The sequence below is a fragment of the Pteronotus mesoamericanus genome, unplaced genomic scaffold (genome assembly GCF_021234165.1).
Source record: "Pteronotus mesoamericanus isolate MK-2021 breed Mesoamerican mustached bat unplaced genomic scaffold, CSHL_Meso_final scaffold_21, whole genome shotgun sequence".
Classification (NCBI taxonomy): Eukaryota; Metazoa; Chordata; class Mammalia; order Chiroptera; family Mormoopidae; genus Pteronotus; species Pteronotus mesoamericanus.
The window spans coordinates 5,236,775-5,252,237 of record NW_026555310.1 but is presented as its reverse complement, the minus strand read 5'-3'; the positions used below and the strand labels follow the sequence as shown (position 1 = coordinate 5,252,237).

The following is a 15,463-nucleotide window of genomic DNA, read 5'->3' as shown; positions in this document are numbered from 1 at the left end:
ATACTATTTTGTTTTAATTTACATTTCCTCAATTGTTAGTAAGTTTAAGCATATTTTAATTTATTGTCATTTAAATTTCCTCTGTTGTGAATTCTTTGTTCTTACCATGGCTTATTTTCCTATTAAGCTGTTTTTGCTTTAAACTGATTTATAGGTATTCTTAATTCTTTCTGATACTACTCCTTTGTCAGTTGTATGCATCGCAAATATTCTCTGAATCTGTGGCTTTCCCTGCTCTATTATAAAACAACTTTGTTGAGGTGTAATTGACATTGAGGAACATTTACAGAGGAGAATTTGATCAGCTTTAAGGTGTACCCCTGAAACTACCACCAGTGTCCACATAATGAGCATATTCATTGTCCCCCGAAGTTTCCTTGTTTCCTTTGTCATGCCCTTTCCTCTTCTAGTTCCTTTTCCCCCCAAAGCAACCACTAATCTGCCTTCTGTCACTAGATTAGTTTGTATTTTCTGTTTTATATAGATGGACTCATACTGTGTATATTTACTATTTTTTTGTGGAGGTCTGGTTTCTAGCAGCATCATTATTTTAAGATTAATCCATTTATGGATAGTATATATCTATATTTCATTCATTTTTATTGCGAAGCAGTATTCCATTGTGAGGATTTAGCACAATTTTATGCATTCAAAGTGGCTGATGGACTTTTGTATTATTAGCAGTTTTTCATTACTACAAATAAAACTGCTAATGAACATTGATTTATGTGTATGTCTTTGTATAGACATGTTTATTTTCTGTTGGGTAGAATGACTGGATCATCTGTTGGGTAGAATGACTGGATCATATGTTTCACTTTTTAAAAAAACTGTCAAAGAGCTTTCTAAAGTAATTGTATCATTTTTACGTCTCTACCAATATATGAGAGTTCCAGTTGCTTCACATTCTTTCCAATACTTTATAGTTAGTCTTTTTCATTTTTAAAACCTTTATCCATTCTTTCCTGGCCAGTGTGACTGGTTGGAGCGTTGTCCAGTAACCTAAAGGTTGCAGGTTTGATTCCCAGTTGGGGAACATGCCTGGGTTGTGGATTGCCCTGGATGGGGTGCATGGGTGAGGCAAACAATCAATGTTTCTAACATCAATGTTTCTTTCTTCCTTCCTTTCTCTCTAAAACCAATAAGCATGTCCTTGGGTGAGGATTAAAAAAAAACAGACAAAACGTTTATCTGTTCTAACAGGTATGTAGAGGTAACTGATGATTTATTATGTCATTTCCGTAATGACTAAGGAAGTTGAGCAATTTTTCAAGTGCTTATTTGCATCTTTGGTGAGGTGGGGCTTTTGCCCATTTTTAAAATTGGGTTGTTTGTGTCTTTATTATTGTTTTGAGAATTCTCTATAAATTGTGGATATAAGTCCTTCATCAGATATATAATTTGTAGATATTTTCTCTCAGTCTGTGGCTTTTTTTTCTTAGTTTCTTTCAAAGAACAAAAGTTTTGTGCTTTTGGTGTCAAACTAAGAAATCTTTGCTTCCACGAGGTCATAAAATTTTTCCTCTTTTTTCTTCTTGAAAACTTATAGTTTTAGGTTTTACATTTAGATCTGCGATCCATTTTGATGAGATGAGAGTTCATTCTTTGCATATGGATATCCAATTGTTTAGTACCATTTGTTGAAAGACTGTTGCCTTTTTTATCTCTGTTGAAGATCAGTTGTCTATACATGTGTAGGTCTATTTCTGGACCCTCTATTCTGTTCCAGATCTTTGTACTAATATCATATTGTTTTGATTACTATAATTTTATGACACATTTGAAATCAGGTAGTTTTAGCTCTCTAACATCTCTTTCAAAGTTGTTATGGCTATTCTTGGACCTTTGCATCTTCATATGGATTTTAGGACTAACTTGTCAATTTCTACAAAAAAAGTCTGCTGGAATTTTGGTTGAGATTGCATTAAATCTATTAAGTCAATTTGGGAAGAATTAACATCCTAGCAATATGAAGTCTTCCAATCCATGAACAGATGTATATCTCTCCATATTTAGGTCTTTAATTTCTCTTCACAGTGTTGTGTAGTTTTTAATGTACAGATCTTTCACATATTTTATCTGCTTTATCCTTAAGAATTTATGTATATTTGATGCTTTTGTGTTTTTAGTCTCAATATCTGATTGTTTATTGCTAGTATATAGAAATACAAATGATTTTTGGCCTTTGGTCTTTTTAAAAAATTATATTTTATTATGCTATTACAGTTGTCCCAGTTTTTCCCCCTTTGTCCCCCTCCACCCACACCCTCCACTCCCTCAGGCCATCCTCACACCATTGTTCATGTCCACGAGTCATGGGTGTAAATTCTTTGGCTACTCCATTTACTGTGCTTTCATCCCCATGGCTATTCTGTAACTACTTATTTGTACTTCTTAATCTCCTCACTTCTTTACCTATTCCCCTATATCCCCTCCCATCCAGCAACTATCGAAAATGCTCTCTGTATCCATGATTCTGTCTCTATTCCTCTTGTTTGCTTAGATGATTTTTAGATTCAGTCATTGATAGGTATGTATTTATTGCCATTTTATTGTTCATAATTTTGATCTTCTTTTTCTTAAATAAGTTTAACATTTCATATGATAATGGTTTGGTGATGATGAACTGCTTTAGTTTTTCCTTGTCTGGGAAGCTCTTTATCTGCCTTTTGACTCTAAAGGATGTCTTTGTTCGGTAGAGCAACTGAGAAAAGTAGATATCTGCTTTTCATGACTTTGAACATATCTTGCCAATCTCTTCTAGCCTGCAAAGTTTCTTTCGTGAAATCAGCTGACAGTCTTTTTTTATTTAAATGTATTGATTATGATATTACGGTTGTCCCAATTTTTCTCCCTCTGCCCCCCCACCACTGCCCAGTACCCCCATTCCCTCCAGCAATCCCATCTGCTCCCGCTTAGTTCATGTCCATGGGTCATGCATATAAATTCTCTGGCTTCTCCATTTCCTACAATGTTCATAACATCCCCCTGTCTATTCTGTACCTACCAATTACCCTTCTTAATCCCCGTACCTTTTCCCTCATTCTCCCCCTTCCCCCTGCCTGCTGATAACCCTCCAAATGATCTCCGTATATATGATTCTGTTCCTGTTCTGGTTGTTAGCTTAGTTTGTTTTTTTAGATTCAGTTGCTGATAGTTGTGAATTTGTTGCCATTTTAATGTTCATTGTTTGGGTGTTCTTTTTATTAAATAAAGACCTTTAACGTTTCATGTTATAATGACTTGGTGATAGTGAACTCCTTTAGCTTTACCTTATCTAAGAAGCACTTTATCTGCCCTTCCATTCTAAATGATGGCTTTGCTGGGTAACATAGTCTAGGTTGTACGTCTTTGCTTTTCATCACTTTGAATACTTCTTGCCAGTCCCTTCTTGCCTGCAAAGTTTCTTTTGAGAAATCAGCTGACAGTTTTATAGGAACTCCTTTGTAGATTACTCTCTGCTAGTCTCTTGTTGCTTGTAAGATTCTTTCTTTATCTTTAACCTTTGGCATTTTAATTATAATGTGTCTTGGTATGGTCCTCTTTGTTTCCAACTTGTTTGGAACTCTCTGTACTTTCTAGACTTGTATGTCTCTTTCTTTCCTTTTTTTTTTTTTTTAAGATTTTATTTATTTTCAGAGAGGGGGAAGGGAGAGAAAAATAGAGGGAGAGAAACATTGATGTGTGAGAGAGTCATTTGTTGGCTGCCTCTCGCTCGCCCCCAACCAGGGACCTGGCCTGCAACCCAGGTCTGTGCCCTGACTGGAGCTCTGACCGGCGACCTTTCGGTTCACAGGCCAGTGCTCAATCTACTAAGCCACACCAACCAGGGCTGTATATTTATTTCCTTTGCCAAATTAGGGAATTTTTCTTTCATTTTTTTCCAAATAAGTTTTCAATTTCTTGTTCTTCCTCTTTTCCTCTGGCATCCATATGATTCGGATGTTGGTACTTTAGGAGATATCCCAGAGGTACCTTATACCGTCCTTGTTTTTTTTGAATTCTTTTTTCTTCTTGCTGTTCTGGTTAAATGCTTATTTCTTCTTTATGGTTCATATTGTTGATGTGAATCCTGGTTTCATCCCCTCCACTTTTGGTTCCCTGTAGATTTTTCTTTATTTTGCTTAGAGTAAACTTCATTACTTATTGGGTTTTTTGTTTGTGTTTTAAATTCTATTGCTGTACTCAGCGAATTTTTTGAGCATCCTAATCACCAGTGTTTTGAACTCTGTATCTGATAGATTGCTTATCTCCATTTTGTTTAGTTCTTTTTCTGGAGTTTTGATCTCTTTTTTCATTTGGGCCATGTTTTCTTTGCCTCCTAATTCTGGCAGCCTCCGTGTGTTTGTTTCTATGTATTAGGTAGAGCTGCTATGACTCCATGTCTTGTTGCATGACCTAATTGTAGTAGGTGTCCTGTAGAGTCCAGTGGCACATCCTTTCTTGTTATCCAAGCTGGGTACTTGAGGTGCGCTCTTTGTGTAGGCTGAATACACCCACTTTTTGTAGTTGAGCCTTGATTGCTGTTGGCAGGTCAATGTGAGAGATTTACCCAGGCCAATCACAGCTGTGAGGACTGACTGTGACCACTTACTACCAACTTCTGCCCTTCATGGAGGATCAGCTCTGTGGGGGCAGGGTGGTGGTGCTCCAGCGTAGTTTCTAGCTGTCCACTGGGTGCACAGGCTCTCTGGAGTTTCCTGAGTGGTGCAGGCAAAAGTCAGCCTCCACCTGTGTTTTGCCTGGGGCCACCCTGCCTGAGCTGTAAGCAATCTGAGATGGCTGCTACTTGTGCTGGGCTTGAAGTTTCCCAGGCAAAGACAAGCTATGAATCTCAGCTGGCTACTGCTAGTGCTGTGCCTGGGGCCACTTAGCAAGAGGTACAGGGTCTGGGGCTGTTGCTTGTTTGAGAGGATTTAGAATGTTGTGAAGCATGAGCCAAGAGCAGCCACTCATATGGAAAAGCAGCTTGAGTGGGCCTGTAAGTAGGGTGGGACTGAGTCTCTGGTGATCTCCAGGGCAGGGCAAACAGTGTTAGCCAGGTTGATGGAGGCTATGATGTGGCACCCGCCTGCCAGCTCTGTTGTTCTTTGTGGGGGGAGGGACATTCAGAAAAGGGATGTTGGCTTCTGCCTACCTTTCTGTCTAGGAGAACGATGTCGCGCATCTCTTGCCTTCATGCCAGACCCTTCAGTGTTTCTCTGTGTGCCAGTGATGCCTTTCAAGTTGCTACTCTGGTGCTGGAGCTCAGAGGGAATGAGTCTGCGTAAGTCCTTGTGTGGGTTGTTTGAGAGGGCCTGCTTGGGGCTCCAGAAGTTTCTTCTACTGACTCAATCCCCATTGTTTTCACAGGCAGAGGTTGTGGGGACTTATCTTCTTGGAACTGGAACCCTGGACTGGGAGGCCTGGTGTGGGGCTGGGACACCTTGCTCAGCAGACAGCCCTCCTGAATTTTTATCTACCACATGCGGTTGAAGGACCAGCCCATTTCACATCTGCGCCCCTCCTACCAGTCTGGATGGATGTGGTGTCTTTAGTTCCATAGTCGTCAGACTTCCATTCAACTCGATTTAGGAGGGTTCTGAGTGATATTTGTCTATATTTTAGTTGTAATTTTGATGAGGAAGTGGGCTGTATTTACTTCTGCCACTATCTTGACCAGAATCTGGATATCAATCTTATATTTTATAACTTTCATAAATTGTTCTGGGTTGTTTTTTTTTTGCAGATTTCATCAGATTTTTCATGCATATAATCATATCATCTATGAATAGAGACAGTTGTGTTTTTTTTTCAAACTGGATGCCTTTTATTTCTTCTTCTTGCTTAACTATGCTGGCTAGAGCCTCTTGTACAATATTAAAGAGAAGAAGTTAGAGTAGATACCCTTGTCTCGTTTCTGATCTTAGGGGCACCACATCTTGTTTTTAAACCTTTTTTTAAATTGTCTTTTTCAGAATGTTATATTCTTATTCTTGGGGCACAGCCTGTGTTCGATGCATCAGCTGATGCCTCATGGCAGGTTTGCTTCTTTGTGTGTGTTTGTTTTTTCTTTAAACCCTGAGCTTAAGTCCTGTGTATTTCAGATTGTGAAAGCATCTCTACACTGTAGTTGCTCATTTGTTTCTGCTGTGGTTCTATTTCATTCTTTAGTTCGGAACCTTATTTATAATGAAGTGCCTCCTTGGGGTCCCTGTACCACCTGTGTAGGGTGAATTTAGATTCCACCTCTGTGAATGGTGCAGGCCTTGGGTCCCATTTTCTTCTGGGTAACTTTTTCTATCACTAGGCTCAAGTGCAGTGCTTGCTCTTTTCTCTATTAGTGAGCTGAGTGTTTGTTTCTATGTCCTGTTTCAACTATGGAGAAGTCTTTGTGTTTCTTGAATTTATACTCAGTTCTACCTTGCGGGCTTGGCACAGGGCCTATGGCCTAGACTCCTTTGCAACTCCTAGGCATTAACGCATCTGTCTGATTTAGATATTCCTGTTTGTCATTTAGACTCTGTAATAGCCTTTTAAGTAAGCTCCCCATATTCCATTCTTATACCCCTAATAATTCATTCCCAACACAGTCATCATTTATTTGATTTAGATTTTAGTGCCTATGTTGTCCGTGTTCTCTGGCATCCTTTCTACTATCTAGTTAATCTGGCTTTTAACTTTCCCTAATGCCCTGATCACCCACCCGCCTCAGGGCCTTCATACTTGCTATGCTCTCTGTCTGGAATGGTCTTGACCACCACTACCCCTTCCCTTGTCATTGCTTACTCATGTTTGGGATATTGTCTCAGTTATCACTTCCTGAGAGAAGTCTTTCTTGACCCCTAAGATTGGTTTAGGTTTCCCTGTCCCTCTGTGTCTCGTGGCGTCCTTAGCTTTATTTTTATGTCATTTATCAGAGTTTCTCACTAGAATATAAACTGAGGGCAGGGACAGTGTCTTGCTCATCACTGTTGTATCTAACATTGAGAAGAGTGCTTGTACAAGTAGACATTCAAAAAATGTTTAAGTGGATGAATATATTCATCTGAGCAATTTCCTGCATTACACTGTAAGCTGTGAGATGGTAGGACATTTCAGTTTGTTCCTTAGAGAATTTCCCAGTGCATAGTACAGAATCTGGCATGTTTTAGGTGCTCAATAAATAATTTGGTGACTGACTGAATGAAAGAGATAAGGTTTTAAATAAGGATGGAGGCCAGATTAGGGTTACTTTATAAAGGTTTTATTTGCATGCTGAGGACCATAAACTTGAGATGTTGAGGAGTTTTAAGCAGGAGAGTGACATGAACAGGCTTACATTCAATTTATAGGGTCTGGCAGAAGTAACACCTGCTTGAGTATGGTTGGTAGAGTAATAATATGGGCATGGTAATCTATAGTTTTAATTTGAACATTTCACCTAAAATGGTGTGATGTTCACATGGTGTGCTTGAGTGTGATATTGTAATGTTACAGAATTACATGCTTACAATTTTTTAATAAAATATTTTGTAATAAAAACAGGGGGCGTTATATGTGCCAGACCCTGTAGAAAGATCCCTCTAGCAATTACATGGAGAAGGATTTTTTATCACTGCACTTGAGCCTAGTGATAGAAAAAGTTTCCCAGAAGGGTTTTGATTTTTTTGCATCTTAGACTGTTTCAGTATGTTTGTCTCCAGTCCTTGCAAAGCTGTTCTAGATTTTTCCCAAGTTCATATACATTTTTCTCTTTGTTTTCCTCAAAGGTCATTTATTTTTTTCCTTTTATGTAGAGTTCATTTTCCTCAAAGCTGTATGTGTTTCTACACATAGTTTGTAGAATCAAGTAGTTTTGCAATGTTCCTTAAATCTGGCCAAGGAAACAGGAGTTAGAGGGAAAGAGTTTGACCTGTGTCCTGGGAGAGAGCAAAGTACTGTTTGGAAGGAGGGGACCTACCCAAGGACTGGTATCCTGGCAGGTTCCTGAAAGAGCCGTTGCTGAACAGGAGACTACTATTGGGAGAGTCATTCATTTCAAGAGATATTTACTAGTACCTACTATGTGCCAGGCACTGGGCTAGATGCTTGGGATATCATATTGAGCAACTGCGTAGGTTCCTACTTACATGGCTTTACAGTCTAGCAGGAAAGACAATTAAACAAGAAGTTACAATTTACTGTGATGCTATGATAGAGGTAGTGAGCGTTCTTTGGAAGCCTGTGGTAAAAGCATTGGATTAGTCTCAGATAGGGGTAGGGAGGGGAGGAGTCCAAGTTCCGGAGTTAGTGACATTTGAACAGAGATCTGAAAGATGAACTGGAATTAGCCAGGCAAAGAGAATAGGGAGGGGAGTTATATGTTCACCAGCCACCTGAAGTCAGTTTTATTGTAGAACTGGGATTTTTGAATTTTGAGGAAGGAAGAATTAGGTAAATGTGGATTCTCTGGGAAAAGTATTTCAAACTTTCTATAGGGCCTAAACTTTTTGCCCTCTAAATAAGAGAAAAACCTTTTCTCCCTTTGTATTGGATGATTCACTGCTATCACAACTCAGAACCCAGACTGATGTTGCAAATCAGCCATATTATGGGTTAAATAGGCTTTTGCACACTGACCTTTTCTTTTAGTTACCCAAATTTGAGTGTATATATTACTCAGTGTTCGAAGCAGGACACATATTTTATTTTTTAAAATTTCTTCTCAATCTGATTGTATTTGATTTCTTCTCAGGGCTTGCTGGCTAGCTAAAAAAGAAAAAAAGAAAAAGAAAAATTTGACAGTCTAGGAAAGAGTGAAAAATGTTTAATTAAATTGCTGTTAAATAATTTAGGATTTTTAGTTATTTTGTGGCATAGAGGATTAAGGCTTTTTCCCTTAAAATGTCTGGTTGGAAGCACTTAAACAATGGAGAAAGTAATTACATTTTCAGAGTAAGCTATTTTGACCTCAGGCTTCCTTGTTCTTCCTATTCCAGCGTACCTCCTGCCATTCTGCTGGAGCCAGATAGTTCTTAGCTCAGGTGTTTCAGTTTCTCTACAGAAGTTAAGCTTAACTATGTTTATAATCTATGAACATCAAATTCCTTTTTTTCTCCTGTGTGCTAAAACATTAAGTTCCTTGCCAGTGTCCTAAAACACATAGAAATCTGTATCTTCAGATGCAAAATATTTATTTTCTCTGAACTTAGATCATGACATTTAAAAACTAAGAGGCCTGCCCTGGCCGGGTGGCTCAGTTGGTCGGAGCATCGTCCCATACATCAAAAGGTTGCAGGTTCAGTCCCCGGTCGGGCTGTGTATGAAGGATAAACCAATTGATGTTTCTCTTTCTCTCTCTCTAAAATCAATAAACATACCCTCAAGTGAGGATTTAAAAGAAAGCTTTCAAAAAGATTTTTTATGAAATAAAAATAAAGAGACCTTAGAAATGAAGAGACCTTAGGTTATTATCTATTAGTGATCATTATTCTAGTTCTGCTGCAGATATATATATATATGGTTAAAAACACTATGGATTAGTGTTCTGTTGCAGAGGATGCTGTAAGTCAGTCTCAAATTATTTAATCATTTAAAAAATATTTGTAATGTAAGTGAAATCATGCTAATAAACAGCAAATCATTGTGTGTGTGTATTTATAAATAAAGGTGATTTCAAAGGACAGATTGGCATACAATTTAAAACAATAATTGTCACATTATAATTATATACATGTTAAATCAATCATAAATGTATTTTTTTACCATAGTCAAGTCAAATAATTTAAGTAGGGGAAGGAGCAGGAACTGGGTGAGCATAATGCTATTGTTTGATGTTATTTGGTTGGTACTATAGATAGGCAGGCTAAGTTTGACCTCCTGACATTTCAGGCTAGGGTCTCCAGGCATGTTGTTGCTGTTTGTTACTTCTAAGGAAAACCACTCCCAACTTGACACAAAACTCTTAGGGTTCTAGATGTTGGCTGGGCTCAGCTAAGTTATTCTTGCACAAATTTTGTCATGCACTTGTAGTCACATGGACCCGGAGTTATTCCAAAGGCTTCCTTCCAGACTTACATGTCTGGCACTTGAGCAGGGAAGTCCAAATAGCTAGGTGCTGGAATAGCCGGAGCTTCTTGAACATCTTTATTTCTCACTATTTCTTTGTAGTCTCTCCAGCATAGGGGCTTCCTTGTACGCACTTCTTACACGGAGGCTTAGGGCTCCAAAAGCACTTGTTCTGAGTTAGAGAGCCAGAAGAGAGTTGTATTGTGTTTTACCACTTGAATTCAGAATCAGTGTCATTTCCACTGCATTTTGTTCATTAGAAGTGAATCACTAAGTCCAACCCATGTTCAAAGGGAAGAGAACTAGACTTCACTTCTTTTCTGGGAGAAGTGTGAAGAATATTCAGACATATTTCAAGATCACTTCTGTCTTCCCTCTGGCCACAAATTATTTGCACCCCTCCCACATTCAAAACACACTTGCCCCTTCTCAATGTCCCCAAGGCCTTACCTTGAACAGCATCAGGCTCAGGCTTGATGTCTAGGATCTTGCCACCTAAATCAGGGCCAGGAGGAGATAAGGCTATTCAGATATGGTTCCTTGAGTATAGCTCCTTGAGTTCTATTGCTTTCACTTGAAAGACCTGAAAACTAAAGAGTCACATTACCTCCCCTTACACTCAGCCCACCAAGTATGCAAAAGTGGGAAGGCATAAGATAACCACTATAGACACTCCTGTTCAAAAATTTAAAAAAAAAAAAAAAAAAAAGAAAAGAAAAAAGTAAGGAACACAATAGTCACTAGCTCATAGCAATTCTGAAATCCAGCCAGGCACATGTTACCAGTTCTCTGTTCAGCCCTACTACCTGGGAGCAATTCTTCACAGCTCTCACTTTTGCCCCTGAATTATTCTTTTCCATAAAATGTATCCAGTGTTTGCAGCTGAGTAATTTTCTCAGCCTATTTTCTGGCTATAGAGAGTTGAGTGTGTGTGTGGGGAGGGGGGTGTCGGGGGTCCCCAAAAAACCTCTTTTTATTTTGTACTATCTCTATCCTTTTCAGTCCAAGATGACAATGTTTCTGAATATGAAATTCTCTGAATCTTATTGACGGGTTCACTCTATTACACAAAAGCCACACTTACACATTGATGTAAGCCCTTTTCTATCTTGGACTCTGTAGAGGAGGAACAAGTTTTCTTTGAACCTCTTAGGTCCGTGAGTGGGTCTGAAAATTAAATTGACAAAAGACAGATTAAGAAGGGAAAGCATATAAATTTATACATTTTATGTGACATAGAGCCTTCATAAGTAACTGAAGACCCTAAGAAATGTTAAACCTGAGTACTTTTATGCTGTGTTTGATGAAGAGTGGACAGTCTTGAAGGAATATGGTAGGTTAACGAGTATAAATTAAATGTATAAACTGGGGAAATTTGGCAAGGTCTGTTTGTTATGAATCTTCTCTGTGTGCCTTTGTCTTTGTAGATAAGGATGTTCCTTTGGTTATAGGGAGGGCATGTTTCACATGGGAATTTTATAACTTGCTTTAGGGGAGAATAGCAGGGGAAGGTCAGGGTGACCTTTCTACCTCTGGTATTTGCTCATGTTCCTTCATCTTAAAACATTCAGTATGCCAAGGTGCCATACTTTGGGGTAGCATGTCCTGAACCCTCTCTCAGTTCCCTTTAAGACTTTTGTGGCACAATACCTTTAAGATACTTAGAAGTACTTTTATTTTGAAAGGATCTATGAGGCACCACCTTAAATCTTTTTGGAGTCTAAATTAGGGGTAGGCAAACTATGACCAATGAGCTAAGATTTGTTTTTACATTTGTGTATAAAGGGTTGTTAAAAAAAAAAAAAGAATGTTCACCAGAGACTGTTTTTGTCCCTCAAAGCCTAAAATATATGATCCTTAGTCTAAACAAAAGTTTGGGGTTTTTTTATTACAAAAATCTTTCATTACAAAATCATAAGCATGTAATTTTATAACAGTATCGCACTCAAGCACACCATATGACATTTTAGGTGAAATGTTTGAATTAAAACCATAAATTATTACACCCATATTATTACCAACCACACTCAAGCAGGCATTATGCTTCTGCCGCACCCTGTCTATAAGTGATTCCATAACTAAAAAAGAAAAAGGATAAAAGACATTCATAAACTCCACCATTTTAAAATTTATTTTCACTAATGAACTTGAGTCCGTGGCCTTGTGGAGTGGTGTGGCTACCTGGAGTTCACAGCTCACTGACATTCTAATGTGAGACCCCACCAGGGCTCATGGTAACAACGCTCTTAAGTTGCAAGAGAGCCCGGCCAGTCTGGGGGTAGAGGTTTCCTGTCAGGTATTATTGAAGTGAGGATGCAACTTTCTTTCTGTTTCATTTTGAGGAATGTACAACTGTTACTACCTTCTCACCAATTTTTATCCACGAAAAACCTGTAGAACTCCTCCTAGTCAGAAACCCTCCATATGTTAGGACCTCCAGCAGGCTACCAACTTTCTGATATCACAGAGTTTCTACACCAATCTAAACAAAAGTTTAATCTTTGAAAAAAAATTTTAATTGATTTTAGAGAGAGAAACATGAATTTGTTGTTTCATTTATTTATGTATTCATTGGTTGATTCTTGTATGTGCCTTGACCAGGGATTGAACCTGGCAACGTTGGCATATTGGGACGATTCTCTAACCAATTGAGCTACCCGGCCAATGCCAAAAGTTTAATTTTTAGGCCACGTTTCCCTGCCTTGGATTTGATCTTTGCCTAGAAGGCATTTCTTAATTTAAGAAACATTTTGCTATATAAAGAAGCTGGGAATAAGAATCAGGTGTTTTTGGATCTAACAAGTCTTTTTTTTTATATTTCTTCTATATTCTGCTTGAAAATTATGTAATTCTGTCTTTTTCTCATCTCTCTCTACCTGTATTTTATGATACATATCTAAACAACAACAACAACAAAGGCAACAAAAACCCCAGCTGATTGATAGTTTTGACATTCTGCCTGGAAATCTTACCCCGATTCATTATTTTATTAGTTATATTTTATGTTTTCTAAATTACTGCAGGTGACAGCTTTGCTAAACTTTACACCATTATCTAGTAAGATTCTTCTTTCCTTCAGCTTCCAGTAACGCTTGCTTTTAAACCAAGGATCAGCAACCTTTTTCTGTCAAGGGCAATGATTAATATTTTAGGCTTTTGGGGCCATATGATCTCTGGCTCACCTGCTCGGCTCCGCTGTTTTAGGAGAAGGCAGCCACAGACATGTACATGGGGATGGCTGTGTTCCAGTAAAACTTTATTTATAAAAACAGGCAGCAGGAAAACAAAAACAAAAATAGGGACAGGTTGAATTTCACCGGTAGAGTGTAGTTGGCTGTTTTAATATTTTTACTGACATGTTCCTTGAAGCTTTTCCTAACAGTGCCCTTAAGACCCCTCAGGCTTTCACTAGTACTTTTAAGGCCCTTTTTCTCCTTTTTAAAAAAATTTTTAAAAAATGTATTCATTTGAGACACACAGACACACACACACAGACACACACACACACACACACACACACACACAGACACACACACACACACACAGACACACACACACACACACACACACACACACACACACAGACACACACACACACCCCCGCCGTTTGTTGTTCCACTTATTTATGCGCTCATTGGTTGATTTTTGTATATGCCCTGATTAGAGGTTTAACCTGCAACCTTGGTGTATTAGGATGATGCTCTAAACAACTGAACTACCTGGCCAGGGCTTTTAGGGCCGTTTTTGCCTTCTCCTGCCACCCAGTCCCAAAGCCAAACAATTTAATTTTTTGTTATGGGAACCGCCCACTTCATATACCAAAATCTGTTTTGGTTATATATTGCTGTGTAACATACCATACCAAATTGAGTGATATAAAAACAACACTCCTTTTTATCTTTTATGGTTTTGGTGTTTAGGCTTTGCTAGGCAGTTGTTTCTCAGGATTTCTCATGAGGTTGTGATCAGATAATAGCTGGGAATGGAATCATTTAAAAGACTCCCTTACTAAAGTCTCTTAATGCAGTTGGAGGCTGCCGGTACCTGGGCCTGGAGATAATTTCTCAGTCATATGTCTGATGGCCGGGCTGGGAAGATGCGAACAGCTGGCACTCCTCAGGCATTTAATGGTCTGAAGTTGGGTCATAGTCTCTCCAGCATGAGGGCTTTAGGTAGAAGCTGGGTATCTTACATGGTGATTCAGGCTTCAAAGTTGCCTGACCTGGAAGAGTGCCAAGCAGTTTTATCACCTTTTATGATCTAACTTCTGAGGTTGCTCAGTGTCATTTCTCCTTCATTCTCTTTATGGGAAGAATTAGACTCTGCCTTTTGATGGGAGTAGGATCAAAGAACCTGCAAACATGTTCTAAAACACAAAATGCCCTCTAGCCCCCACATATCGAAAAGGTTTGGAAGCTGGAATGTAGCTGGATCTTGCTTTGTTAGGGCAGGCTTTCTCTCTTCCCTGTTCGTGGGGGTGCAGGTAGGAGATCACCTCCCTTCATTTAATGTTCAAGAATGGATTTGTCAAGATGTCAGGAGCTGTGGAAGGAGACTTCACAGTAACAAATGCCTCTCGTCTTCAGTAGAGGTAGGGCCTGGGAGCTTTGGGCTTACATTCTTTTTCCTTTTGTATGAAAATAGGAATAATGGTGCTTCCAACCCAAAGAGGAAACAAATGAAATAAAATCTCACAAGCTATTAAACGTTCTACCATTTATAGATTTGTTTGAGTTGATGAGGAACATTTTTGCAAGGGCTAAAGAGTACGTATGCCTGTTTGTCATTATACTTCCCATTGAATTAACTAGTTTTTTAGATGCCTGCAGCAATGCTTCCAAGCGAGTAGGTGATAGAAATAATTTAAAATCTGGGGATTCTAGGGCAGGTGGGAAAGCAGGTTATAAGAGACGTTGAATAGCATTAGGGAATAGTGTATAGAACTGCACTGCTACCTGACCCCGACTGAAAAGACTTGGTTCACCTTATGTAGTGATCTGGCTCTGGAAGTAAAATAATTGGTATTTTATGATATGTGCTTTGTAGAGGCTATTTTGTTTTTTCTTTTCTCTCTAGATCAGTGATTTTTCAGCCTTTTTCATCTCATGACACATAAACTAATTACTAAAATTCTACAGCACAGCAAAAATATTTTTTGCTGATCAGATAAACTATAGGTATAATTTTGATTCATGCACACTGGATGATTATTATTTTATTGGCTCTCGTCATTTTTTTATTTGACAGTCTAAGGGAAAAGAGGTCAATGCCCCTGACTAAATAGTGAGGTATTGCACATTTTAAGAATTCTTGCCACACACTGGTTGAAAATCCATGCTCTAGATAGGAGAAAGTGACAGTGAATATGTTTTGCCTTATTTGTTTATAGTCATACAGGCAATGTGAATATTGCATTTTTATGTTGTTTCCATTTTGTTTCTTAACCCTTCTTTCT

General features: G+C 38.6%; 1 protein-coding gene across 2 annotated transcripts in view; it reads left to right on the top strand.

The window, feature by feature from the left end:
- SPATS2 (spermatogenesis associated serine rich 2) overlaps window positions 1-15,463 on the top strand; it is a 106,149-nt gene that overhangs the window by 18,508 nt on the left and 72,178 nt on the right. The gene's annotated exons all lie outside the window — the stretch shown is intronic.